The 21,235-nt window shown below is 47.3% G+C and overlaps 1 long non-coding RNA gene across 1 annotated transcript; it reads left to right on the top strand.

The window, feature by feature from the left end:
- Positions 1-1,710: 1,710 nt before the first annotated feature.
- On the top strand, positions 1,711-17,625 carry LOC132461089 (uncharacterized). The gene is made up of 2 exons (XR_009526515.1): positions 1,711-2,035; positions 17,485-17,625. It is a non-coding gene; the product is annotated as an uncharacterized LOC132461089 (long non-coding RNA).
- The last annotated feature ends 3,610 nt before the right edge of the window (positions 17,626-21,235 follow it).

Raw genomic sequence — 21,235 nt, 5'->3', positions numbered from 1 at the left:
GCGCATGGGTGGCAGGCGCGTTCGTGGACTCTTGAAGTGGCAGGAACCGGTTCTTCAGTGGCAGGGTTAATTTCAGTGCCTTGCTAATCCGGCTGATACATGTCTTCTTCTCAACCTGTGCTCTGATTGTGGCCTGTGCGTCAGACCATGGGGGGGGGTGGCCGTTCCTCGCCAAGCCAGCGTCAGCGATGGGGGAAGGCACAGTGTCGATGGCGTCGGGCGGGCTGTTGTCTATCTTCAAGGTCTGTGGGCTGTCTGCTATCTGTGTGTCAGATAGTGGCAGAGTAGATGTGTGGTGGAGGCTGTAGTCTCGCTTCTTCTCAACCTGTGCTCTGACTGTGGCCTGTGCGTCAGACCATGGAGATTTGTGGGAAAGCGAGAAGAGAAGATTGTCCCTCAACAGTTTTGAGCCTAACCTGTTTGGGTGTAGGCCATCTGCTCTGAAAAGATATTTGCGCCCCCAGAATAAGTTGAAATTGTCAATAAAGCCCCTTCCTCTTTCATTGCAGACTCTGGAAAGCCATGTATTCAGTGCAAGTAGACGACTGAATCTGTTTATTCCCCTGTCAACTGCTGGTATGGGTCCACTGATGAATGACTTGATGTGTATTTTGTCCAATGTATTTAATAGATCAGTGTAATCCGTCTTCAGAAGTTCTGACTGTTCTCTTTGAATGTCATTAAATCCTGCATGCACAATAATCTGTGAGATTTTGGGGTTTTCCAATATGATTTTGGCTAGTTTATGGTTGATATCACTAACCATTCCATATGGGAAGATGCGTGTTTTGATCTTCTTACCGGTTATATCCTTGATGATTGAGTCTCCTATAATCAGAGTGTCTGGTTCATCTGCTTTCTCTGAGATGGGCCCTTGTTGGACGGTGGCAGACACATGCACAGCCCGCCTCCGTGGCGTCCATCTCTGTCCGTACCGTCTGTCCGGACACATTTCAGGGGTCAGGGGTGCACTGGTGGCCGAGGCATGCGCAGCTCGCCTCCATGGCGACTGGTTGTTCCGTCTCTGTCCGCACTGTCCGTCCGGACGCATCTCGGGGCTCAGGGGTGCATCGGTGGCAGGCGCGTTGGTGGACTCTTGAAGTGGCAGGAACCGGTTCTTCAGTGGCAGGGTTAATTTCAGTGGCGTTGAGTGAACTTGTTGATTCACTTTGGTATGTTGTTTTGGCTTAGCGCCGACTCTGTGCCAGTGAGACGCAGCTGGAACTGTCTCTCTCTTGTCCAGCTTCGGGAAGGATACAATGTAGCTTTGATCATCATGCTGTATCCGAGTGAGCTCAGCAAACTCACCCATCGGCACTGTATCCTGGAGGAGTCCTTTGCATTTTTCTAATGCCGCTAGTCTCGTTTCAAATAAAGCCACTGTCTGTTGCAGTTTGGTGCAGTCTGTGCATTTCTCAGTCTCCGTGCCTGAGATATCCGAGTACAGAGGCATGTTGGCGATAGGAAAGTCCAAGGCTTTTTCTGCGGTCTGATCCGGGAGTCATGAAAAGTGCCAAAATGTATTGTTGAATCGAGCGATGGAGGACGACGAAACAAACAATATATTGTTAGGTATTATGATCATGAAATAAAATAAGATAAAGTAGATCTGAACGATGAATTAAGTAGTTTTTTCGAAAGCCTAGCGGAGCTTCGGGAAACATGACCTCTCTCTCTAGAGGCTTGTTTCATGTTTCACAATAAACATGTACACAATAAACACGAGGACTAAAACAATAGAAGCAGCAGACTTTACAAATCACAACAGCTCACAACAGGTGAGCACATATCTTTAATAACTGAACATGTTCTGCGGCCGCTTGGTTCCCAACAGAATACAAAAAATCAAGATTCAGTTTAAAGTAATTTACAACATGCAACATTATCCCATAGACATCTTGGTTATTATGAATAAAATATAAAATCTGCTTTAAATCAGGTCGCAAATCAGGATTATGACAAAAATGATGATATAAGAGCCCTTAAGACTTAAACTGATGAAGTCTGAAAATATATAAAGATTGACCATCAATAGGTGTAGGAGCCGCATTTAAGTTTTTTATGATTTGAGTGACTGTGGAGGTGGCCCTGCGAGCTAGAGAGAGCGTCGTATCACCGAGTGACGGACGGAAGGAACATTCAACGTTGTCCTTTTGTCCTTTTGTGCGTTATGTTTGTTTGACTGAAGGGGAAATAAACAGGAGTTCGCTCCATTTCTCCTAAGAACTGTGTCCTGACTCGTTGGAACCCGTTACAGTGGAGCCCAATGTGGGGCGAGTCAAGAATGGAACAATCGCCATTGGTCAATGTCCTCGGACACCTGGCGCAGACAGCAGAGCTACAGACCCAGCTACAGCAGGCCCAGAACGAGGTCCTGGTGGAGCTGGCTCGCTCCTTGGCCGCCGACCGGGGGGCCATGCGGGAGCTACTCGGCTCTGGAAAACGCGGCGGGGTAGCCCGACCGGGCCAACAAATATATATCCCCAAAATGGGGGAGGCTGACGACCCAGAGGCCTTTCTGGAGACCTTCCGGGGGGTGGCCGAGGTCTCAGAGTGGCCGCCGCAGGAGTGGGCCCACCGTCTCCTGCCTCTGCTGACGGGAGAGGCCCAGCTCGCGGCCCACAGCCTACCAGCGGCGGCCCAGAACGACTTCAACATCGTCGCCAGGGCTATCCGGGACCGGTTGGGCCTAAAACCGGAGGAACATCGCCGGCGGTTCCGGGCCCTGGCCTTCACCGACGGCGACCGGGCCTTCACCTACGCCCAGCAGCTGCGGGACCAGGCGAGGAGGTGGCTGGAACCGGAACAAAACACACCGGAGGACATAGTGGAGCAGGTGGCCCTGGAGAGGTTCGTCGAGGGGCTTCCAACCAGAACATCTACCTGGGTCCGGTACCACCAGCCCGGGAGCCTCTCGGCGGCCGTCAACATCGCGGAGGGCCACCTGGCTCCCCCTCTGTCAGACCGACGACCGATCCCAAGCCTGCGGACCGGTCCAGCAACCCTGCAGCGGGACAGGCCCACCCCGGGACCGAGGGCGAGATGGGGGGGGGGTCCCAGTCACGAGCAGGCACATAGTGCACCTTCCCACCCCATCCCGCAGACGGGCACTCAGACGGCAGGGGAGGCGTGCTGGCGGTGTGGACGGCCGGGCCACCTTCGGCGGGACTGTCCGTTGATGGAGGTGGGCCAGGTCGTCCGCGTCACCGGTGCCCCGGTTCTTCCCCACGGTCCCGGCGAGGCGTACCGTATCCCGGTGAGGATACAGCGGGGTACGTACCAGGCGCTGTTGGATTCGGGGTGTATGCAGACCATGATCCATCAGCGCCTGGTGCGATCCGAGGCATTGATAGAGGCATCGAGTGTTTCGGTGAGATGTATACACGGGGATGTTCACACATATCCCTTGGTCCCTATCGAAATTCCTTATGGGGGGAAAACGCATAGAGTCAAGGCGGCGGTTAGTCCGAGCCTCACGCACCCCCTGATTCTAGGGTTAGATTGGGCTGGGTTTCCAGGGGCGGTTAGCGAGACTACGGGGGTGCAGACACGACAGATAGGGACATGTAGGTCATGCGCTGTGTTCTGCGCCGATGCAAGGGCGTCCGACGCTGATCAGGGGTCGGGGGAGGAGGCGGGAGGTTCTCAACCCGAGGTCCGAGCGCCGAGCTTCCCACCGGTGGACGATTTCCCCCTCGAGCAGTCTCGTGACGCTACTTTACGCTCAGCCTTCGACCAAGTGATTGCTATTGATGGTTCGAGGGTACAGCCAGACGCAGTGCTGACTTACCCACACTTTGTGGTCGTTAGGGATAGGCTTTATCGGGTGGGTCGTGACACCGAGAGTGAGGAGATTTTTACCCAGTTGCTGGTACCCAGGAGCCGCCGGGAAATGATTTTCCAGGCGGCGCATTACAACCCAATGGCGGGCCATTTGGGGTACGAGAAGACACTAAACCGGATAATGGCTCGATTCTATTGGCCGGGGATTCGGGCGGAAGTGCGTAGGTGGTGCGCCTCCTGCCCCGAGTGCCAGTTGGTGAATCCCCCCGCCATTCCCAGGGCTCCCTTGCGGCCCCTTCCCCTGGTGGATCGGGCCATTAGAACGTTCCGCACAAGGGTATCGATTTGTGTTAGTCCTGATCGACTACGCAACCCGATACCCAGAAGCAATTCCGTTGCGCAATATCTCTGCGAAGAGTGTTGCGCAGGCGTTGTTTCATGTCATATCGCGGGTGGGAATCCCAAAAGAGATTCTCACTGACCAGGGCACCAATTTCATGTCACGCACGATGAAGGAACTTTACGGGTTGTTGAAGGTCAAGGCCATCCGCACGAGCGTCTATCACCCAGCCACTGACGGCTTGTGTGAGAGGTTTAACCGGACGTTAAAGTCCATGATCCGGAAGTTTGTACTGGAGGATGCTCGAAATTGGCATCAATGGCTAGACCCTCTGTTGTTTGCGGTGCGGGAAGTTCCTCAGGCTTCCACAGGGTTTTCCCCATTCGAGTTGCTCTATGGGCGCAGGCCCAGGGGCGTCCTGGACCTCATTAAAGAAACCTGGGAGGAGGGGTCCTGGGACAGTAAAAACGAAATCCAGTACGTCATGGACTTGCGTGCAAAGCTCCACTCACTCGGGGTAATGTCACGTGAGCATTTGCACCAAGCCCAGGAGAATCAGAAACGCCTGTACGACAGAGGGACTAGATTACGCGATCTTACACCGGGGGATAAGGTCCTCGTTCTGCTGCCCACCTCTAGCACCAAATTACTTGCGAAGTGGCAAGGTCCCTTTGTGGTCACACGGCGAGTCGGGGACGTGGATTACGAGGTAGTGCGGCCCGACCGGGGCGACTCCCGACAGATCTACCACATCAATCTGCTCAAAAGGTGGATTGATGTGGTCCCGGTCGCGTTCGCCACGACACTACCGGAGGGAGAGGAGTTCGGACCGGAAGTCCCTACTCCGGGGCCTGTCCTTCCGGTCGGCCGAGGAGAGGATCTGTCGGGGAGTCAGGCGGCGGATGTGGGCAGTCTGCAGCTCCAGTTCGCCGACGTCTTTTCGCCCCTGCCTGGTCGCACCCCGTTAATAACTCACAACATCGAGACGCAACCCGGGTTAACGGTGCGGACACGTCCCTACAGGCTGCCCGTCCACAAGCAAGACGTGGTACGGCGTGAATTGGCAGCAATGTTAGAGTTGGGCGTCGTCGAGGAGTCCCACAGTGACTGGTGCAGTCCCGTCGTGCTGGTGGGGAAGCCGGACGGGTCTGTCCGGTTCTGTGTCGACTACCGTAGGGTGAATGCGGTGTCAAAGTTCGATGCCTACCCAATGCCTCGGATCGACGAGCTAGTGGACCGGCTTGGCATGGCCAAATATTATATGACCCTGGACTGCACGAAGGGCAACTGGCAGATTCCGTTGTCTCCAGCAGCCCGAGAAAAAACTGCGTTCTCCACTCCGCTCGGTCTTTACCAGTTCAAGGTGCTTCCGTTCGGGTTGTTCGGGGCCCCGGCCACATTTCAGCGACTGATGGACCGTGTGTTACGGCCTCATGCTGCATATGCTGCCGCCTACATAGATGACATCGTCATCTATGGTGACGAGTGGGGGCAGCATGTGCAGCAGGTGGCGGCCGTCCTTCAGTCGCTGAGACGGGCGGGGCTCACGGCCAACCCGAAGAAGTGTGTGATCGGGCGGAGGGAGATTCAGTATCTGGGGTTCCACCTGGGGCGGGGGAAGGTCCGGCCGCAGGTCGGTAAGACCGCGGCGGTTGCCGCCGCCCCTCGACCCAGGACCAAGAAGGAGGTGAGGCGGTTCCTGGGGCTGGCGGGTTACTATCGGCAGTTCGTGCCGAACTTCTGAGCCGCAAGCTGTCGGACCGCGAGGGTCGGTACAGCACGGTAGAGAAGGAGTGTCTCGCCATCCGGTGGGCGGTCGGTGCCCTTCGCTACTACCTGCTGGGTCGCCAGTTCACCCTCTACTCCGACCACGCCCCCCTCCAGTGGCTCCACCGGATGAAGGATGCCAACGCGAGGATCACCCGGTGGTACCTCGCGCTGCAGCCGTTCAATTTCCGGGTGGCCCACAGGCCGGGGGCGCAGATGGTCGTGGCAGACCCCTCCCGTCCCGGGGGGGGGGAGTAGGTTTACGGCCGGATGGGTCCCCGGCCTGTGTCGGGCGGTGGGGGTATGTGGAGGTGGGGCGGCGTCTGGCCTGCAGGGGGAGCATGGAGCACCGGGTCTGCTGGGGTGATGGGGTCTGATTGCGGACAGGTGTCTGCAATCTGACCCAATCAGGAAGTGTGTATTTATGTGCCTGCTTGTCTTTCAGTCAGGGCTTGAGAGAGAGAGAAGGAAGACGCTCTCTGCGAGCTAGAGAGAGCGTCGTATCACCGAGTGACGGACGGAAGGAACATTCAACGTTGTCCTTTTGTCCTTTTGTGCGTTATGTTTGTTTGACTGAAGGGGAAAAAAACAGGAGTTCGCTCCATTTCTCCTAAGAACTGTGTCCTGACTCGTTGGAACCCGTTACAGTGACTCACTAATTTCTCCCTCTTTCCCACCTTTGCTGAGTGCACACCTGCGACAGGTGCTGATGGTGCACCATTTAAATAGGCCACGGAAGTGCATGACGTGGAGAAGGCTGGCAAGCAGATACAGTTATTGACCGTCTGTTTGTGAACTGTGCAACTTGATATATATGCATCCTTAATTTGTTATATTTTATTTACAATAAATGACGGCCAAAGGACGGCCTTGGACAGTCAAACTCTTACTCTTTTTTGGACACAAACTGCGCGTCAAACAATGCCATCACCAGCTTTCTCCGTGTGGCAAAAGGACAACTTAGGATCTTGGGGTTATAGGAAAAACCCAACCACGTTTTTTTCGCCATTACAATAGTCAATAACTATGCTTCGATTTTTTGATTTTTTCCCAATGATATTTGGATTCATGCGATCTGGAGACAAAGGAACGTCGGCCAAACGCGTGGAACAAGTAGAACAAAGGAACGCTTCACAGAGGTTTGTGAGTGAAGATACCATTACGTTAATGGATTTTTCGTTAACATGTAATAATGGACTAATTTAGAAACATGTTTTGTTTATGATTTTTTCGTTAATCAACTGAGATATTTAGTTTTTGGAAAAGACATGAAATGTTTAGAATCTTTTTTGGAGATATTTCGAATCATCTGAAAGAGGATAAATACCTTTCGTTATTTTTGGAAGTTTATTTTAAGCACAATGGACAGTTCGGACGAAGCCTACGAAATGTCACCGGTGGAAGGAATCGGCGAGCAGGCAGCGCGTTTACGCGCAGTTAGGTCCGGTAAAATGTCTCACCTTACACGAAGGATGAACATTATGAACAATTTGATTGTAGGGAATGAGTATCTTGAGGAATTGAGAGGAAACGTAACCAAGTTTGAAGAAATGCTTGACTCATTCCAAACCTTGCATTCGAATTACGCACAGTTTTTGGATGAGGAAGCACGCAAGGAGGATGACGAGGCATGGTATAAGCCGCGAAAAATGCAGATCATGGCTTTCGTGAGGCATGTGAATAACTGGATTTCGCAGGCAGACGACGCCGGTGCCCCTAGCGAAGGTGGGGTTGCCTCTTCTGACGTCATGCAGGAGGAGGAGGACCCAGCTGAATCTGTTAATGTTGCAGACGTCGATAACACCGATGCGCAATCAGTTTCAGTTTCCAATAGGTCCAATAGATCTACATTGTCTTCGTCATTGCGCATCGGCGCAGAGGCAGAACGATTAGCTTTAGTGGCAAAAGCTGCAAGATTAAAGGAGAAGCATGCAATAGAAGAACAGGAACAAATGTTAAGGAAAAAGAGAGAAACATTGGAATTGGATGCAGAAATTGAAGCTGCTACAGTAAAAATTAACGGTAACCCTTCCTTTTACAGTCCCCTAATTACTAGGTATTTACCCGGTACATACATGGTAAATCATAGTGTATTACTGGGTAATTACCACTGGTAATAAGAAGGTAAATACAGAGGTAATTACTCAGCAAATACATGATAAATCATAGTGTATTACTGGGTAATTACCACTGGTAATAAGAAGGTAAATACAGAGGAATTATCCGGTAAATTATAGTGTATTACTGTGTAATTACCACTGGTAATAAGAAGGTAAATACAGAGGAATTACAGCTGAAGTACTAAGTAAAACCTCCACTATTACCCATCAACTCAACTAAGTAGCGTGTAGTTGTAACTGTTTTAGGTTGGTAATAACTCCGATATTGTGTACTTCCTAGGAAATTAGGCAACCAATTCTTATAAACACCTATTATCCAAGGTTTATGTTGTTAACAGCCCAAGTTTAATGATGTACTATCTAGAAATTAGCATAGTGCTTTCCAATAAAATACTTTTTCTTAGTTATTATTCGTAGCTACACCCATTTAGAAAGGGTTTATTCGATTTACCACTATGGAATTACTTATCTGGTAACAACCTCTGCAGGAACAGTTTTCCTCTAGTGTTATGGTACATCTTCTTAAATACTGGGTACAAAGCCGTTTGTTTCCATGGTATTACCAGGTTCTTACCATATAATTTATGATAGATACATTCCATTATCCATGCAGTCAACACAAACTTGTACCATGTACGTTCTGCGACGTTACCAAGTACAACACACCAATTTACCCAGTAATTAAGCTGAAACTGTACTGCAAAAGGAAGCCTCGTTTATTTCCATGGTATTACCAGGTTCTTACCATATAATTTGTAATACATTATTCCCTTTTCCATGCAGTCAACGCAAACTTGTACCATGTACGTTCTGCGACGTTACCAATTAAAACACGACAATTTACCCAGTAATTAAGCTGAAACTGTACTGTAAAAGGAAGCCTCGTTTGTTTCCATGGTATTACCAGGTTCTTACCATTTAATTTGTAATACATTATTCCCTTTTCCATGCATTCAACACAAACTTTTACCATGTACGTTCTGCGACGTTACCATGTAAAACACGACAATTTACCCAGTAATTAAGCTGAAACTGTACTGTAAAAGGAAGCCTTGTTTGTTTCCATGGTATTACCAGGCTCTTACCATATAAGTTGTAACTGGTTATTCCCTTTTCCATGCAATCAACACAAACCATATATGTTCTGCAACATCGTTCACCAGTAGTTAAGCACTTTAATTGTTGTCATAAAACCCCAAACCACTGTTGATGAAAGGCATATTAAAATTAAACAAAATCAAAGGCTTATCTTTCAAACAATGCATATCTCACAAACAGGCACTGAACACTGAAGAAATCGGACAAAAAAAAGAGCCGTCCACATCAACTCAATTTAAATGTTACTGATGGTGTTTTCATAAAACACATGACAGTGTTATGGCAAGTGACCACAAGGAAGACTGCTTCAACCTCTACAATTTGAATAAGTGGTGAATGCCATGCAGCAATCTGCCTATGGGAGCATCTTTGTGGTCATTCGCAAACCAATGAGTCCACTCGATGAATGAGAGATGGCTCATTAGTGTCTTCTCTGTGAGGTATCCCTGCAGCCTCCACATCTGGGATTTGAAGGCTGACCAAGACCTGACCAGGTACCTCCAAATCTCCCCTTCCATACTGTAATAAAGAATCAGAAGACAAGAAAATAAACATTAGGACTGTCAATTAATGAACATTTCTAGAACATGTAGAACTCAAAGATTATTTTGTTCATCAGTTAAAAAAGGATGCTGGTCCTCTGGCCATTGTGTTTGGTCATATTGAAAAGAGAAAAAGGCATAGCCATAAATACAGTTAATAGGATGGGAGGGGACAGGCTGTTAGCTCTGGTTAGCCCTTTAGCATCGAGCTAGCGGAGCTTCTGTCATTCAAATAACTCTGACATGTAGTTTAAAACCTATAACACCCAATTTATTGAAATATCCGGATTTAATCGGGCTCTCTCCCATAAGTACAGTTAATAGGACGGGAAGAGACAGGCTCTGTTAGCCCCGGTTAGCGCGATGCTAAAGAGCAGCTCTACCGGAGCATGCCACCTCAACAGGTGCAAGTTAGCCTCCGGTTTGATATTCGCCAGATATTCGGTTTCCCACCCAATCGGATTCATCAACATAAGTGCAATACATTACGGGCTTAGTATGTTGAGGACGGTTTAGGACGCCGTATCGCGAAAAATCACAAACACATGTTGGCGCCATCGATGTCTGTGCAACAACGTCATTTACGTTCTGGCTGCTACCTGTTTTAGGGACCGTCAGCAAATTACACTCATCGACTGGTGGCAGAGACGTTACCATGGAATTGTTTCAGGAAATACAGTTTCAGCTTACTTACTGGGTAAATTGGTGTGTTTTACTTGGTAACGTCGCAGAACGTACATGGTACAAGTTTGTGTTGACTGCATGGAAAAGGGAATGTATTACAAATTATATGGTAAGAACCTGGTAATATCATGGAAACAATCAAGGCTTCCTTTTACAGTACAGTTTCAGCTTAATTACTGGGTAAATTGTCGTGTTTTACTTGGTAACGTCGCAGAACATACATGGTACAAGTTTGTGTTGACTGCATGGACAATGGAATGTATCTTTTATAAATTATATGGTAAGAACCTGGTAATACCATGGAAACAAACAAGGCTTCCTTTTACAGTACAGTTTCAGCTTACTTACTGGGTAAATTGTCGTGTTTTACTTGGTAACGTCGCAGAACGTACATGGTACATGTTTGTGTTGACTGCATGGATAATGGAATGTATCTATTATAAATTATATGGTAAGAACCTGGTAATACCATGGAAACAAACGGCTTCGTACCAAGTATTTAAGAAGATGTACCATGACACTAGAGGAAAACTGTTCCTGCAGAGGTTGTTACCAGGTAAGTAATTCCATAGTGGTAAATCGAATAAACCCTATCTAAATGGATGTAGCTATGAATAATAACTAAGAAAAATTATTTTATTGGAAAGTACTATGCTAATTTCTAGATAGTACATCATTAAATTTGGGCTGTTACCAACATAAACCTTGGATAATAGGTGTTTCTAAGAATTGGTTGCCTAATTTCCTAGGAAGTACACAATATCGGAGTTATTACCAACTTAAAACAGTTGCAACTACACGCTACTTAGTTGAGTTGATGGGTGATAGTGGAGGTTTTACTTGGTACATCAGCTGTAATTCCTCTGTATTTACCTTCTTATTACCAGTGGTAATTACGCAGTAATACACTACAATTTACCGGATAATTCATCTGTATTTACCTTCTTATTACCAGTGGTAATTACCCAGTAATACACTATGATTTACCATGTATTTACCGGGTAACTACCTCTGTATTTACCTTCTTATTACCAGTGGTAATTACCCAGTAATACACTATGATTTACCATGTATGTACCGGGTAAATACCTGGTAATTAGGGGACTGTAAAAGGAAGGGTTACCAAATTAACTATCTAAAAAATGCTGAAACAAATATATCTAACCCTGTGCATTCTGTTAAAGGCCCCGTATTAGGTGCTGAAGCAGCTCAAGTCACATCTGATGCATCAACAGCTACACAAGCAAAGCTGGAGGAAAGTTTAGACTATTCGCTTCATCCTCATGATGGGACTGCTCCAGCAGTCAGGAGTAAGACGGGTACCCATGTTAAATTTCCCCTGCTTAAGTCAGGTGCAGATAGGCAACATTTAGGCGCAGACAGGCCTACTTTCCATCCCAGTGCCAGCAGTGATATTAGGTCACAACAGCCACACACCTCCACATATAGCTTTCCCTCTGCCCAACACTCATCTCATAGCTATTCCTCTGACATTCCCCCTGTTATTCCACATGCTAGCTCAGATCAGGGGAATCACATCATCCACGTTTTGGAGAATCAAAGTGAACTGACAAGGATGTTCATGAAACAACAACTTCTAACTACCCTACCCCAACGAAACATCCCACTCTTCGACGGACATGTTCTGGAATACAAATCGTTCATCCATTCAATTGAACAGAACATTGAAAGGAAAACAGACAACAATACAGACAGGTTACAGTTCCTTATTCAATATACTAAGGGCCAAGCACAACGAATGGTCAAGAGTTGTGAATACATGTCACCAGATAGAGGCTATCAGAAAGCAAAGCAGTTACTAAAAGATAACTTTGGAAACGAATATAAGATCTCTTGTGCATATTTGGAAAAGGTTTTATCATGGACTCAAATGAAATCTGATGATTCTAAAATGCTACAAGATTATGCCATGTTTCTCAGGAGCTGCTGCAACGCCATGGAGGAAATGGAATACATGCAGGAGCTGGACACCATATCCAGCATGAGAAGCATTGTCCTCAAGTTGCCATTCAAGCTCAGGGAGAAATGGCTTAACAAGGCATTTGAGCTGCAAGAACGTCACGGACGTAGGGTGAGAATTTTAGATCTTGTTTCCTTTATTGAAAAACAAGCCTGTATAGCAGCTGATCAAATTTTTGGTAATCTACAGGATCAGTCATCTAGTAGAGTTAGGGCTAAATCCCCTATTAAGTCACAGCCCTCAAAGTCGTATGGCAGTAGCTATGCCACTAGCATTGCTCTTGCCCAAAAAGAGACAAAGCCTGAACCCTCTTGCCCCTTCTGTAGCTCAGAGCACGCATTGGACTTGTGCAAAGACTTCTTAAAGAAAATACATAGGGACAAGATTAGTTTTTTAAAGACCAAGGGCATATGCTTTGGATGTCTATCTGCAGGCCACATTAGCAAAGAATGCAAAAAGCGACTTACTTGTAAAGTGTGCAAGAAGGCTCACCCAAGCGCTTTGCATATTGAGTTTAAGGACGTCACAGCTAAAGAAGCAGGAAAACCCTCTGGTGTTATAGGCAGTGCATCAGCAGAGTTATGTGGTCATATAGGGGCCGGAGACCAAGAGTGCGCACTTTCAATCGTCCCAGTTAGGGTTAAGGCAGCAAAGGGCGGCCAAGTCTTGCAGGTGTATGCTCTCTTGGACCCAGAGTCTTCTGCCACATTCTGCTCTGAGGAGCTCATGACGCGTCTTAATCTAAACGGAAGGAAAACACAAATTCTTCTACGCACAATGAATCAGGAAAAATCTGTTCCCACTCATGTTGTTTCAGGAATTGAAGTGTCAGCATTGGACAGCGATTACTTCTCACCTCTTCCTGACACTTTCACTCAAAAGGAGATGCCAGTAACAACTAGCAACATCCCCAGGCAGCATGACTTAGCGCAATGGGGGGGGTATTTAAGTAAAGTCAAAATCCCCTCCATTAGTGCCAAGGTAGAGCTGTTAATTGGAACTAATGCTCCAAACCTGATAGAACCATGGGAGGTTGTTAATAGCCGAAGTGGGGGCCCCTATGCAGTCAGAACACTACTGGGGTGGGTGGTAAATGGGCCACTTAGAAAGGGAACTGGCAATGTAAGGAGTGTTTCTGTGAATAGGATTTCAGTGGCAAGGCTGGAAGAGCTTCTGATCTCCCAGTACAATCAGGATTTTAATGAAGTTGCATCTGAGGTGAAAACTGACATTTCCATTGAGGACAAAGGATTTTTGAAAATGGCAAACGAGGCAGTTCTGAATGATGGACATTACAATCTGAAATTGCCCTTCAGAAAGGCGGAGGTCTGTATGCCAAACAATCGGCAAATTGCAGAACAGCGCCTCCAGAGCCTAAAAAGGAAAATGAACAAGGACGAGCAATATAAACAGGAATATGTTGCATTTCTTGGTGACATCTTTGAGAGCAGTTATGCAGAGGAGGTCCCACAGGAAGAACTCGGACTGTCAACAGGAAAAGTATGGTACTTGCCACACCATGGGGTGTACCACCCTAAAAAGAAAAAGCTTAGAGTGGTCTTTGATTGTGCCACCTCTTACCAGGGTGTATCCCTCAACACAGAACTGCTGCAGGGACCCGACCTGACAAATTCCCTCATTGGAGTCATCCTGAGATTTCGCAAAGAGCCTGTTGGAATCATGTCCGACATCAAGTCAATGTTCCATCAGGTTAGAGTAGCCAAGTCTGATGTTAATTACTTGCGATTCCTGTGGTGGCCACAAGGTGACACCAGTCAAGCACCCAAGTCACACCGTATGCTTGTACACATCTTCGGTGCTGTGTCTTCCCCAAGCATTGCAAGCTTTGCATTAAGAAAAACTGCTACTGACAATGAGCACTGTTTCCCCCCTCAAGTAGCTGAAACAGTCCGGCACAACTTTTACGTTGATGACTGTGCCAAGTCTGTGGCCAAGGAATCTGATGCCATCCAGCTGGTAAAACATCTCACTGCACTATGCAGCAAAGGTGGGTTTCAGCTCACTCAGTGGGTCAGCAATAGCCGAGCAGTTTTGGCATCAATCCCCAAAGAACACAGGGCCAAGCAAATTAAAACACTGGATCTTGACAAAGACAGTTTGCCCATTGAAAGAGCACTAGGACTGCAGTGGTGTGCGGATTCTGACAATTTCCAATTTAACATAAAATTAAGCCAAAAGCCACACACCCGCAGAGGCATACTCTCTGTTGTTAGTTCCATCTTTGACCCACTAGGCTTTCTTGCTCCTCTCATTCTCCCAGCCAAGCAGTTGCTACAGGAGCTCTGCCAGCGAGGCTACGGATGGGTTGATGCCTTTGCCCGAGCCAGTGTCTGAAAGGTGGATGGAATGGACCAACAGCCTGGAGAGGATCAAAGGCTTCAGTGTTCCCCGCTGTCTGAAACCAAAGGGATTGACAAACTGGAGTGACAAACTGTGCCGAGCTGCATCACTTTGCTGACGCCAGTGAGAGTGGCTATGGATCGGTAAGCTACATCAGACAGTTGAACAATCAGGATCATGTCAATTTTGTCCTTGGAAAGTCCAGAGTCCTTCCCCTTAAGAACATCACAGTGCCACGACTGGAACTGGCAGCTGCAGCATTACTTGTGAAGGTAGACCGAATGGTGAGAAGAGAGTTACACCTTGACCTAAAGCCTTCATTTTTCTGGACTGATAGCCAAACAGTGCTAAAATACATTGCAAATGACCATGCTAGGTACAAGACCTATGTAGCCAATAGGGTTTCACTGATTAGGGACAATACAGACCTGTCTCAGTGGAGACATGTACGCAGCAAGGACAATCCTGCTGATGATTCATCGAGAGGATTGAATGCAGGAAAATTCATGGAGCAAAGGAGATGGATACATGGCCCTGAATTCTTATGGAACACTCAGGAAAGTTGGCCGGTGGAGGAAGCATTGGGATCAGTGTCACAGGACGATCCAGAGGTCAGGAAAAAGACTACTGTTTTGGCAGCGGTAGTGAACACTGGAACACCCACAGACCAGCTTATTTCTTTCTTTTCAGACTGGATGAGACTACTTAAAGCAGTGGCATGGTACCTCAGGCTGAGAAAGATTTTGATGCTGATTGGGAAAGGGGGAAAGGAGCAGCCATCATGTCAAATAAGTACCCGCTCAAACAGGAAAAGGGCATGGATAAAAATTGAAGATCTCAGGTCTCACCTTGGTGGACAGCTTCTCACAGTAAAAGACATGGCAGAGGCAGAAGGGTCAGTCATCACGTACATGCAAAGAAGAGCATTCCCTGCTGAAATAGCAACACTAGAGATGACCCCGCCTAGAGTGCACAAGGCCAGCAAGATCTGCAGGCTTGATCCTGTGCTGGACGAGGGCATTCTAAGAGTAGGTGGCCGACTGCACAAATCTGCAATGCCCGAGGAAACAAAACACCCCTGCATCTTGCCCAAAGATTCACACGTTTCCATACTGCTCTTAAGACACATCCATGTGGCCACAATGGCAGAAACCACATGCTGTCAGAGCTCCGGAAAAAGTACTGGATTGTAAAGGGCAACTCGGTAGCAAGGAAGGTGCTCTCAAGATGTGTAGTTTGTCGGCGTGCAAGGGGAAAAGCAGGTGAACAGAAAATGGCGGATTTGCCGCTGGAAAGAATCCTACCTGACCTCCCCCCCTTTGCAAATGTTGGGTTGGACTACTTCGGCCCAATTGTAGTGAAGCGAGGAAGAACCACCATCAAAAGGTACAGAGTTATTTTTACCTGTATGTCTAGTCGAGCTGTTCATCTTGAAGTTGCTTTTTCACTTGACACAGACTCGTGCATCCATGCTTTGAGGAGATTTGTCTGCAGGAGGGGCCAAGTTAAGCACATCAGGTCCGACAATGGAACCAACCTGAGGGGTGCTGACGTGGAGGCGCTCAAGAAGGCCCTGAAGTCACTGAATGAGCAGAAAATCCAAGATGCCCTGCTCCTAGATGGAATCGAATGGAGCTTCAATCCACCAGCAGCATCACACTATGGCGGAGTCTGGGAAAGGCTCATAAGATCTGTCCGCCAGGTGCTGAACTCCACTCTCCAACAGCAGTCCATCGATGATGAAGGCCTTCAAACGCTGCTCTGCAAGGCGGAGGCAATCCTGAACAACCGTCCTCTCTCCACAGTGTCCTCAGACCCACATGACCTTGAGCCACTGACTCCAAATCACATCCTCCTGTTGAAAACCCAGCCAATCCTACCCCCTGGAACCATCCTGAAGTCCGACCTCTATGCCAGGCGCTGCTGGAAACAGGTCCAGTACATGGCTGATCTATTCTGGCACAGGTGGATTAAAGAATATCTTCTACTGCTGCAAGAGAGACAGAAACGGACTGAAGTAAAAAAGAATCTGAGCGTCGGAGACATTGTCCTGGTCGTTGACCCCACCGCTCCACGAGGGTCCTGGCCATTAGGAAGAGTGCTGGAGACCAAACCTGATGCAAGGGGTCTGGTGCGGTCAGTGAAGCTCCAGACACAGACTTCAGTCCTTGAGAGGCCCATTACCAAACTGTGCCCAATCCTTGAAGCTGAAGAGTGACCAGGGTCCCTGATCACCTTTCAAAGGAATGTAATGTATATATGTTTTCACACCTTCTGAAAAAAAACAACATTATGCATTACATATACCTAAAAGCATTAAGTGCTTATTCACTTCAACGATAATTGCCCCTCTTATGGCTCCTTTATTATTAATTGGTTCTATAGAGAACAATTAGGGGCCGTGTGTAGGAGCCGCATTTAAGTTTTTTATGATTTGAGTGACTCACTAATTTCTCCTTCTTTCCCACCTTTGCTGAGTGCACACCTGCGACAGGTGCTGATGGTGCACCATTTAAATAGGCCACGGAAGTGCATGACGTGGAGAAGGCTGGCAAGCAGATACAGTTATTGACCGTCTGTTTGTGTACTGTGCAACTTGATATATATGCATCCTTAATTTGTTATATTTTATTTACAATAAATGACGGCCAAAGGACGGCCTTGGACAGTCAAACTCTTACTCTGTTTTGGACACAAACTGCGCGTCAAACAATGCCATCACCAGCTTTCTCCGTGTGGCAAAAGGACAACTTGGGATCTTGGGGTTATAGGAAAAACCCAAACACGGTTTTGTCGCCATTACAATAGGTATTTTATGTACATTTCGAATAATAAATGTGCTTATCTAACTATGGGAGATCTTAAAAGCCTTTTCATGGTTTATCATGCTATACAGAGAGAGAGAGAGAGAGAGAGAGAGAGAGAGAGAGAGAGAGAGAGAGAGAGAGAGAATAACTGCCACAGTCACACTGAGTCGTCAGTCCTCTCAGTGTGTGTGTTTCGTTTTTATGTAGGTTTGTTTTTGTGTGTGTGCACGTGTGTGTGTGTGTATGTGTGTGTGTGTTTCTGTGCCTGTATGTGTGTGTGTGTGTGTCGGTGTGTGGTTGTGTGTCGGTGTGTGTTTGTGTGTGTCGGTGTGTATGTGTTTGCATGCGTATGTGTGCGTGTGTGTGTGTGTGTGTGTTTGCATGCGTATGTGTGCATGTGTGTGTGTGTGTGTGTTTGTGTGCGTGCAAAGTGCCGCCCCCTCCACCCTCCACCCTCCACCCCGGGAGGCTCCTGCTCCCCCCCGCTCTCTTTCTACCACCGACACAGAGAGGCTGAGGACCCCACTGGGGTCCACCAGAGCCCCACCCCCGGGAGGAGGTCCTCCTGGGTGAAGGAGGACCAGAAGGTGTGGAGGTGTGTCAGTGTGTCTGAGGACCCTCCTCCACCTGGGGACACTCTGTAGGACAGAGAGCCAGCAGGCCGCTCCAGATACACTCCTACTCTGGTGGAGCCAGCGGGGCGGAGAGGGAGGACTGTTGGTCTACCGTTGTACCGGGCAGAGTAACCACCATCATAACAATAAAGACTCCAGGGCCCCGTTTCCCGAAAGCATCTTTAGCCTAAGTGGATCGCAGAGTGGGTCGTACGAGCATCGTACAGTTTTCACACCGTTTCCCGAAAGCATCTATGGTAACGAACGTCTTGAAAACGCTCACAAGTCACGAGTAGCTAACGAGTGCTCCAGGGTACTCGTAGGACGCTAAGAGCCTCGTTAGCCTACTATAGCCTCAGTGGCGTAACCAGCGGACATTCCTAGTATTGGATGCGTTTTATTATAACACATTGGTAATGGTGTATCTCACGTGCGTCTGAGCCTAATGTGGGCCATTATGTTCTTAGTTTGAGAGAGACAGTCCAGGAAATGTTTGAGCAGGCAGGGCACTTAAAATGTGTGAGAGAAAGTGGGGGGGATTTGTGCAGACTGACATAGGCTACTCATAAAACGTAGCCTAAAATAATGTAAAAAGCGTTAGCTACAAGCGTTTTCAAGACGTTCGTTCCCAACGATGCTTTGGGGAAACGCGGTGAAAACTCTACGATGCCCTTTCGACGCACTTCACGATCCACTTAGGCTAACGACGCTTTCGGGAAACGGGGCCCAGGACTTACCAAAGACAAGCAGCTCAGCGCTGTGATTGGCCGTGCCAGCGCTGTTGCTCGCCATGCAGCAGACCGTGTTCACGCCGTACCTCCCACCTCTGACGAAGAGGAAGCCCCTCTCCACCCAGGGCCCCGTTTCCCGATATCGATGGATCTTCGCTCGTAATTTCTTTGGAGCGTTTCCCGAAACTCCTCTTAACGTGAACGCGCATTCGCTGCACTCACGACGATCGTAGGATTGTACCTGTCCACTGACATGGTGCTGAAACGGGCTATGACGCAGGGGGAGACGCAGGAATGTCTGAGGAAAATGGGGTTAAAAAGGGTTAAAATATCTCCCCATCAAGGCCAACCGCAGAGTAGCCTACGAAAAGAATAGATTGCAATAATATGAATGCTAAAGATATTAAAACACAATTGATTAAGCCTAGGCCGACATATATATCAGTCCTAATCCTGAGCGCACGATCGGGAGGTGGAAGTTGCGCTTTAGATGCCTTCACAAGTCCAGCGGAGGGCTCCAGTTTTCGCGGGCCAAGTCATGCACTGTGATATGTGTGACAGCTATGTTGCACAAAATTGCAGCTAATGGTGCGTTCGAGTATTCTCTGCGAGCCGACTCGGATCTCGGATCGGACGCCACGCCCACACTAAAATCGTTTTATTATGTTTTGAGCGTAGGTCGTCTGAGAAAAACATGGACGCCACCCGGAAAGCTATTGTTGCGGTAGCATTGGCCGACTACTACTACTATTTTCATTTATATTATTTCAGGACTACGAAATAATATAAATGAAACGGTGCGTTTTCACCGTACGAAAACGCAGCCATTTGAACTTCTACAATTTTCACTTAATTTCATGTTTCAATGTATCTTCTGCATATGTAAGTTATTACAGCAATACGAGTGATTGAAATTGCGATTTAAACCACCAAAGCGGTCCAAACACAATGAAAACAGTTCACTGAATGTCACACTGGGCGCATCCATCTTCAATTCTATCTCGGAAGCCTCGCTCGGTCACCGCTGAGTTCAAACGAGATGGCGAGATCGACTTCCGAGGAAAAGGGGCGTGTTTGTGCGTGTCGCTAGGCAACGTCCTCGGAGCTCCGAGACGGATGGATATTAAAACGCACCATAAGGCTGGGGTAGCTTTGGTTGAACCGGAGGACATTGAGGACGATGACGACGAGGAAGATCGGTGTGAGGACGGCCTCCCTCATAACTACGCGGCTGGTTTTCATGCACGTCGAAGAGTGATTGAGACTTTTTTTTAACCCCCTCCACCCTCCCACATGTCACTAAACATTCCCGTCAACGTGACCAATCCCCACCATATCCCAGCCTTTTGCCTGCTCCTTTGCATTTTTTTAAATATTTTTATAATTAATATTTTTATTATTTTTTTAATATTTTTTTTATTTTTATTTTTATTTTTACATTATTTTATGCTACGTTTTATGAGTAGCCTATGTCAGTTTGCACAAATCCCCCCCACTTTCTCTCACACATTTTAAGTGCCCAGCCTGCTCAAACATTTCCTGGACTGTCTCTCTCAAACTAAGAACATAATGGCCCACATTAGGCTCAGACGCACGTGAGATACACCATTACCAATGTGTTATAATAAAACGCATCCAATACTAGGAATGTCCGCTGGTTACGCCACTGAGGCTATAGTAGGCTAACGAGGCTCTTAGCGTCCTACGAGTACCCTGGAGCACTCGTTAGCTACTCGTGACTCGTGAGCGTTTTTAAGACGTTCGTTACCAAAGATGCTTTCGGGAAACGGTGTGAAAACTGTACGATGCTTGTACGACCCACTCTGCGATCCACTTAGGCTAAAGATACTTTCGGGAAACGGGGCCCAGCCAGGCCTCTGATTGGTCGTCTAAACCCTCATTAGGGTTTTATAGAAAATCCTAATGAGTTTAATATTAATTAGTATTAATACAAATTAATATTAATACAAATTCTTATAACAATTATAATTATTATGATTATTTACATTTACATTTAGGGCATTTAGCAGACGCTTTTATCAAAGGGACTTACAATAAGTACATTTGTCATAAGAAGTGAAACAATATATCGCTGTTGGTACAGTAAAGATGTTCAGAGCACCAAGTGCAAGTTCCAACAATCGCCAGGCTAACCCATTCCCTGTGTATAGCAGTGATTGCAGCTACTACAAATGCTTCACAATTAAGTACTATGAATATGTGCAAGGTAGATTAAGTGCGTACAAAAGTGTGTACATTAAGTGCCAGGACGTACAACATACAATGGTAGCCGGCTGCCGGAAGGGACTGGATGGCATTATAATTTTACTATAAGAATGAATTATTATTGTTTTTATTATTATTATTATTATTATTATTATTATTATTATTATTATTATTATTATTA

The sequence above is a fragment of the Gadus macrocephalus genome, chromosome 7 (assembly GCF_031168955.1).
Source record: "Gadus macrocephalus chromosome 7, ASM3116895v1".
NCBI lineage: Eukaryota > Metazoa > Chordata > Actinopteri > Gadiformes > Gadidae > Gadus > Gadus macrocephalus.
Note: the sequence above shows the minus strand (reverse complement) of the source record. Positions and strands in the feature narration are given on the sequence as shown.